The sequence below is a fragment of the Mustela putorius genome, unplaced genomic scaffold (genome assembly GCF_011764305.1).
Source record: "Mustela putorius furo isolate JIRA1106 unplaced genomic scaffold, ASM1176430v1.1 tig00003834_pilon_pilon_pilon, whole genome shotgun sequence".
NCBI classification, from domain to species: Eukaryota; Metazoa; Chordata; class Mammalia; order Carnivora; family Mustelidae; genus Mustela; species Mustela putorius.
The window spans coordinates 35675617-35684315 of NW_025421987.1; the positions used below are offsets into that span (position 1 = coordinate 35675617).

An 8699-nucleotide genomic window follows, 5' to 3' on the forward strand; every position below is an offset into this window, starting at 1 on the left:
CATCCACACCTTCCTCAGATATAGTGGGATAAATGATATAATATATCTAAAATGTTTATTTTATCTTAGAGATAATATTATGCTCCTGTGGTGTTTTTAACATAATCCTCACAACAATATAACAAAATCTGATTATTGCTTTTTTAATAAAGTTTAAAACTAAGGCTTAGACAACTAGGTTGAACACTACTGAGTAAGTATTAAAATTCACATTTTAATAAAAACTAAAACTTGGTGACAACTGGAATTGGCATTCAGAGATGCATCTGGGTGATTCCACAGCTTGTGATTCTGCCAATACTCCTGATGCCTTTATCCATAGAATACTGAATGTGGCCATCTAAAGGCTTAATACAATCAAAGAAGAAGCCTCACTTTGGGTAATAGTCTTTGGCTTCTAAATCTTGGCTAAAATGGAAAACCTTGCAAAACTTCATGCATAAGAGCCACATCCAAGGAAACATATTGGGTTTTCCCAAAAGAAAAAGATTGCATTATGGAAGTTAGTTACATCCTGAAGCAGATGGTCTCGTGATAATTTTGTTATAAGTTTCTGTTTAATCATAGTTTTTGAACCTAATTATGTTGCCTAATTATGTATTCCATCCACATTTATACAACTTGAATTACCTATGTAACTCCTTAATTTTTTTTCTAATACAGAAAACTAATGGTATTTTACTATTTGATTGGCTTGGAATTCGAATGCTATTATATTGCTCCATTAAATGAAGGAAAAGTTCAGGAAGAAGAGAAAAGTAAGAAATTTTGGTAATAATAGTTCGCTTCCTTGAGGCTATACAGTCCAGAAATCCTATTTGGAAAATACTTATATAATGGCATTGTTGAGGATTGCCTCATGAATGTTAACTCCTCTGAACCTCTAGATTAAACCTTTATCCACCTGAGTAGCCAGAGAAAGATACAAGCCTAGGAAAGAAAAAGAGAGCGAGAGAAACAGAGAGACAGAAAGAGATAGACAGAAACAGAGACAGAGGGAGGGAGAGAGAGAGAGAGGTAGATTGAGATCATGGTACCCATCTGATGTGTAGTGCTAGCTATGTACTATGCTGAATTCAGGTGGGTAATGAGGATGTGGGGTGATGCATAACAATCATTTGGAACAGGCTATTCTGCACATTAATCAGTTGTCTTCATGGTTCATAATGATTGCTAAGAAAAAAGACCTACATTAAGAGGGTTAATGGGACGAGCTATAGTCTTGTGACTATAATTGATATTCATCATCTGCCTTATCCATCACTCAGATTTCACTCATCCAAATCCACATCAATTGATCGAAGTTATTTGCCTGGTGAAGAAATCCAAACTTTTATTGCTGATCCTTGATTGCCTTGACCTTGTCGGATTGCATTGATATGATTGCCCATTTACTTTTATCACTGGAAAAAAAGGGAAAAATTACATCAATGAATCTACTTCCAGAAGTACTCTTCCTTGCCTCTGTTATGTAAGAAGAATACTAACTTATTTGTAAATAAATATATATTTCTCATATGTATGTATATATCTGTATCACATATGTATTTCACATCTACACGAAGATACATAAATATGTATGTATTAGTCAGTGTATATATTATATGTATTATCATATATTTGATATGTGTAAGATATCTCTACTGAACACACACATGCACACACACAAGACAGAAAGTTTAACTTTGGTCTATTTCTCCCCCTATGTAAAACTAATGAATAAGTGTACTTCTCTACTTCCTGAGAGGAATTTCCCTGCTGCTGTCCTAAGAGCATCTGTCTACCTACAAGTGAAATTAAATGAAATAGCAGTCTGTTTTATTCACACCAGCATATAGAGATGAACCAGGGCAGAGTTGTATTATTTATTCTCCATCCATTGCTTGGGGACACTCACTACCACCCCTATTATCCCCACCCCTTGAATCTTTATGTGTAAGCTGAAGGTGGTATTGTAATATAATAATGGTGGATGGCATGGATGCTTTGGGCCAACCATCCATGTAATTTTACTTTTGGCTTCTGAACTTGCACAGGTTCTATGCCAAATGTGTCATTTCTAGTGTATGACAGATTGGTGATACTCCTGCTCAACAATGTGAGTTGGAAGATATGACATACCAGCTCACTGTGAACAACTCCATTTGGAGTCTCTTGACATCTCAGTCAGTTGCTGAGGCTCTGCTGTGCCCCAAGAAAATAACAGGATCAGATATTCAAGTACTATTAAAAAAAATTAAACCCAAACTTCTAAGAGTCTATGCTGCAAATTTCAGGATTTGCTGGATATTCTGCAAGTCATCCTTTTCTATGATTAGGTGTCTCTAGCTCAATTAAATCTACTGGGTTATTTGGTAGGACTGCTTGTACTACAGGCTGATGCTGAGCCCTCTCTTGCTCTGGGCTCCACCTAAATCTGGAGGCCCGGTAAGTCACAGAGTAAGAATCAGAGCTCTGGCCCTAAGTGTGGTATATGTTATCTCTAAAATCCAGAGATATATCAGGAACTGCTGTTTTCATCATAGGGATACAGGATGTGTCTATGGAAAGAACATCCTCCATATCTTTAAACCCTTAAAAATTCACTGATATTGTAGGCTCTGAATATTTTGAGGTGTATTATCTACCAGCTGGACATAAAACATATCTTTCTAGGGTGTTGAGATTTGTTGTCACTCACTGCTCTCCAGGTCTAATTAACATACCATCATCAGTATAGTGAACAAATGTGATTTTCTGAGGACTGTCAGGACAGTTGAGGTCCTTGCAGATCATATATCACAAACAGGAGAAAACTTAATATGGCCCTGGGACATGACAGTGAACTATAAAGTCACTTGTAAAAACAAACTCCTTTACTCCTCTTTACTTATCAAGGTAGGAGGGAATGCACTTGTCATATCAACAGTTACATATCAAGTTCCTGTGTTATATTGATCTGCTTCAGTAAAGATATCACGTCTTATATAGAGCAAATGTTATTGGGCTACCATTTATTAAGTCTACAGTCTACTCTTATCTTCTGTGATCTCTCTGGTTTCTGCCACCCAGAGAAACATGGTAGATACTGGAAATCTTAACCCATGCACACTTTTAATGTCTTAAGAGAGAACTGATCTGTGAAATTTACCCAAGATAGAACATTGATTGCAATTTATGATTTTAGGTGGGCCCAACATTTTACTCAGCCCTTCCTACAATAATGATTCTTACTCTAAAAGTCAGAGTGAATCCATGAACCTACTGGCCTTTCCATAAAAGGACCTGGGCTAGGACTCCACTTACAATGGCTTTCATAAACTCCACTCTTACTGGGGGCTTTGATAGTCTCTCTGGTCTGGATATTTTTCTTTTTACAGTGTATACCTACTTTGACAAATGACAGCAGGTTTTATTGAGGGGAAATATTTGGAGAGTATTCATCATATAAATTTGTGGTGGCATTACAAGGTCCTACTGAAGGAGACCTGGCCTCCCCTCAAATGGATGGGCTGTGTATATGACAACCAGGTCAGATCAGGAAACAGGGATCAGACTCTGAGGGATCAGACTTTTCCATTGCAGTGTATGAAAGAAAATCCTTACCTTCAACCCCTAAATAATCTGAAACAGACGTAAAAACTGAATTTATAAAACATATATATATATAAACATTAAACTGATATATATATTTATTAAACATATATATAAACATAATTAATTTATTAAACATATATATGAACATAAAAACTGAATTTAGAAGGCACTGTGTCTCCAAACAATAATTTTATATAGGATTTGAGAAGCATTCAGGGATCAGCTATCATCCAGCCAAGGAAGCGTTTAGGGATTTGTTGGTTTTTAGCTGTGAAGTCACAACCACCAGAGCAGTCTGTATTGTCTGGCTTTAAGAAGCATGGGCTGTTACTGACTGGCTGAATTCAGAGGCATAACTACTGAGGCAAAGCTGTCACTGATCAGTTGGGATGGGTTTTAACTGGCTATAACAGTAACCATTCGTGGTGGGGCTATAACTGGAAGAATCAATATTTTTCTTCATTGAAATTTCAGAATGGAACTGTGTTCTCAAGTAGCTAAGAATAACCTTTTGCTCATCACATCTTGATTTTTTTTTTCTGGATACATAAGCTAATGTATACACTAGTTGTCCATTTCTTTTGCCTCTATGAACAACATTAGCCATTGTTACAGAACCTATGACCAGGATAGCCTGGTAATCTTTGTGTCCAATATGGTAATTACATCCACTTTGCTTCTGTTATTCTGTAATCTTAGCATCCAGTTGACTCTAGTGTATTCAGTTCCATGGTAGCACTTGTTACTGTCAAAATTGGTCTCTAGAGAATAGTCACTGCCAGATTTTTAGGGATGCTAGTGACTTCCCTCACCAAGGAATTCTTCAAACCTTAATGAAAGGAGTTTCCTTTCACCCTCTTAAGGAATGTAGTCAAGTGGTACTTCATATTTGCACAAAACTCTTTGTACATGCTTACATTTCTGAATCTTTTGACCTTTTTCTGAATGCTTTGTCAGGGCAGTCCAAAATCTCTGCATTATTAAGACAATTGTCATTTCCAAGCTTCAAGAAACGCTTATCAGGACTATGTCAGGCCAAACTCCTGGAATGCTAAGTCCTGAATCATAAGCAAGTGATCTCATGTCTGTAAATTCTCTCCTACTAGCTTTATGGTCCACCCTCACCCTGGTCCAGTATAGTCAACTCTGCTTTCCCATGTGTTCTGCTAGTTTCTGCAGGTGCATTTTAGTCAGGTTCTGCAGTGCTTTTGGTAAATAAGCAGAGACTAAATTTTTCTTTTAAAAACTGTTGAGCAATGGCACCCATTCATTGGACTGGAGGTAAAGAGGAAAGGCAGGGGAGGGTCTTGGGGAAAATGAACAGCATGTTATAAGACAGTTGGAGAGGTAAAATCCTTGCGCAGTCTTTAGGAGAGTTAGACAACTCTAGCAAGGAGGGGAAATTTCTTCTTCGTATGCATAGGGTTTAGCTACTGTGAGGTTCAAGAATATGAGGCCCATACACTCAAATGTGTTTATGCAAAGTCTGAATGGTTTCTCCTTTCTTGTGAAGTTTTTGGCTTTAGGGAAGAAAACGTTTGATATTTGTGAAAGTAGGAAACTAGAGATGTTTAAAATGAATACAACAGCACAGGTTAGAGGTATGTAAGATTGGGTGCGTGAAGAGAAGAGAATATTATTGATAATAGAAATTTTTGGAAAGTATAAGAAATAAGTGATTAAATCATAAAATAAAAGATGTATTTTAACAAAATGAACAAACACTCTTTCTTTCAAGGAAGTAGAGAAATAAAAACAAAGAAGCCTTTGTCAGCATTAAGGGCTGAAGAACAAGGAAGATCAAAAAGTTGGACCCAGAAGATCTGGATTGTGTCAACCAGGATGGCACTTAGCCTATAAAGAGAGAATATAGAATGAGGGACTTGAGTAGTATGCAAAACCTTTGGAATATATGGTCTAAGTAATATGATAGGGAGACATTAAGGCATGGAGTCATAAATCCATTATTCAGCCTACTGAATAGATAAATACACCAAATGTTAATGAGGTTGCAAAAATAATTTGTTATGAGTTTTACACAATGATCTGTGACCTAGATCAGTGTGTTTATGAAGTGAAATTAAAGAAAATAATGGAAGAATATAATTCAATGAAAAGAGACAAGCAATATGAGCATATCATCTATTCAATTAATGATTGATACCTTTTATTATTTTCATAGATTTTGAAAAGATGTTTATTAAAATTTTATATTTATTCTTGATTAAAACTCACAATAAAGTGGGAATTCAAAGCCCACCCCCCCCCACACACACACTCTCACACACACCCCAGAAGCCCAACATCATGCTTAATGGCAAGGCATTAAGGAGGTGGGGGAATAAATAGCATTCTCATCAAAAGTTAAATATAAGACAAGAATGTCCTTTGTCACAACCATTATTTATGATTGCTCAAGTGAAGCCAACAACACAAATCAGGTAGAATAAAGAAGAGGCATTCAGTTGAAAATCAGACAAAATATTTGTAGATGACATATTTGTTTTCCTGGAAAAATCCAGAGAGTTAATGAGAGCATTATTATAAGTGTTGAGAAATTTTAGTAAGGTGTGTGAATATAAGTATATTATTAAAATACTCTTTCATATTTATAAACAAAAGAAGCAGTTTGAAAATCTAATGAGGGAAAGACTTTGTTAGCATTGTATACTTTAAATACCTAGGAATATACTTAATATAAATGTGATAGATCTATATGAAGAAAATATTTAAAACACAAAGTGTTGCATATTTCAAACATATAGAAATAAACAAAATAATGGATGGATCTCTATACACTCATCATCCAATCACAGCAATATTGTTTCACGTATATTCCTATCCATATCATTTTGAACCATTCCAGAAATGAATGATTTTATTGACAAATTTTCTGTTGATTTTTCTTGAAGTATGCAATTATCCTTTAATTACTCATAATATCTTGATATCACAAAATATCCAATTGTCCATCATGATATTCGATTTTTATATGAATAAAGTCATGTGTGTGTGTGTGTGTATACTTAAGGTATTGTATACAGATGTTTCAAGTATATATATATTTTTTTTTCAATATGGAACACTTCATGAATTTGTGTGTCATCCTTGTGCAGCCTAGCACAGGGGCCAAGCTAATCTTCTCTTTATCTTTCCAATTTTACTGTATGTGCTGTCAAAGTGAGCAAAGTACAAGTATATTTGTTGAGGTAACTAAAAATTGTATTATTTGTCCTGTGTAGTTTCACATAGTGTAGTTTGACTTACTCCTCTGAAGTCTCTGTTTCCTGTAAATGAGCTCTATAGCCTTGATCTTATTTGAGCTCATTTTTTTTTTTTTAATCAAGAATATAGGTAATGTAATGTCTGGTTGTCTCTATTTTTGTAGTTAACATGTCATGCTCAATGACTAGGTTCATTCATTTAACAGGAATTCCAAAATGGTGATGTTCTAAGTCTGACTTTAATTCTTAACTTACTAGCTGAGATATTTCTATAAAGGACAACTTTCCTCTTCTCTGTGGCAGAATGTGTATAGGAAAACAGGATAAGTTTACATTTTTTTCTAGTTAGCAGTTTGTATTTTTTTCCCTAGCATCTTCCAGTGAGAACTTGTGGATTAATAATATAGAATGTGTTGCACTTATTGTGATTATTACTGTTAACATCAATAGCAGTCTCTTTATCAGGAAAGATAGAATTAGAATATCATATAATTATTTGTTTCATCCTACACTGCAGGTAGAAGTATCAAATAACACTAGAGCATCAATGATGCCACCATCAACAATGTAATTACAAAAACATCTATTTTTAAAGTTCTTCCTTGTGCTATAATACCTTGGGGTATGCAATCAAATTTTAGTGTTCTCTTAAATTACTTAAAATAGATTCTCTGTATTGATATGCCATTAACTAGATACAAAATTATTATCTCTATTATATAGAATAAAATATGTTATTTTCAATTTTTAGAGATTTCTTTAATAGAAAAGGTAATTTTGTTTTGTGATTATATACATATTTATAACTTCCAGAAATCAAATCTCTGAAATATGCTTATTCTAGGAAATTTAAGTTCTCTTGCTGCCTCCTTTTTTTTTTTTTTTTTTTTTAGGTTTATTTATTTAAGTGATCGCTACCCCCAACATGAGGCTCTAACACCAACCCTGAGATCAAGAGTCACATATTCTTCCAACTGAGCTGGCCAGGTGCCCAGTTCTCTATCTGCCTGCCATATTAAGTCAGCTCTTTTATAAAGAGCAGTTTGAAAATTTTTATGGTTTATTCCTCCATTGTTTTGTTAATAGAAGAATATATTTTATATATATGCTAATATATATATTTTATATATATAATATATATGCTATATATATTTTATATATATGCTAAATATATATATTTCCCTATTTGTCAAATAAATGGCAGCATACCATATATATACTTTGCTTAATCCTTTTTTAAAATTTAGTAATGTTTGGTGGATATTATAACATATGATTATATAAATAATTCTTATTCTTTATTATAACTGCATAGTGTACCACTGTGTGTACATACCATTGTTTATTCATCCAATATCTTAGAAATAGTTTTTTCAGATAGACCTCTTAATATACATAGAGTTGCATGTAGTAGAATATTGCTTTTCTTTCCTGTGCTGGATGCTGAATTTGTATTATGTAGTCTAATTGTTTGGGCTTATATTTAATGAGAATAAAATTATCTTTCAAAGTAGATATCAACAGATGTTGTATATAATATTTATCTGATTTTGATTGCTTGAGGCATATCTACAAACTTGCATGTATCTCTGTTAATTTTTTCAAGCTAATCTCATTCTTATAGAATATAAAGAGATTTTTAAACTTTGATTTTTGTTCCTATTTGATTTGTGAAAATTACAAAATGACAATTATACTTTCTTTACCTCATTAAAATAAAATTTGCAGTAAAATTTGCAGTACATTTTTGAACTAAATATATAATCTGAGATACTACAATTGTGTTTCTTCCAGGAGACAAGGACCCCATTAATCAGTAATATTTAGGGTAGTTTTCAGTTAGAAATTACTCCATATTATTTTAATTTACTGAAATTCTTTAAATCTTCCTGAGAGTAG

The 8699-nt window shown here is 33.8% G+C and overlaps 1 pseudogene; it reads right to left on the minus strand.

The window, feature by feature from the left end:
• Nucleotides 1-6647: 6647 nt before the first annotated feature.
• LOC123394610 lies at nt 6648-6764 on the minus strand (annotated as a pseudogene).
• Nucleotides 6765-8699: the final 1935 nt, after the last annotated feature.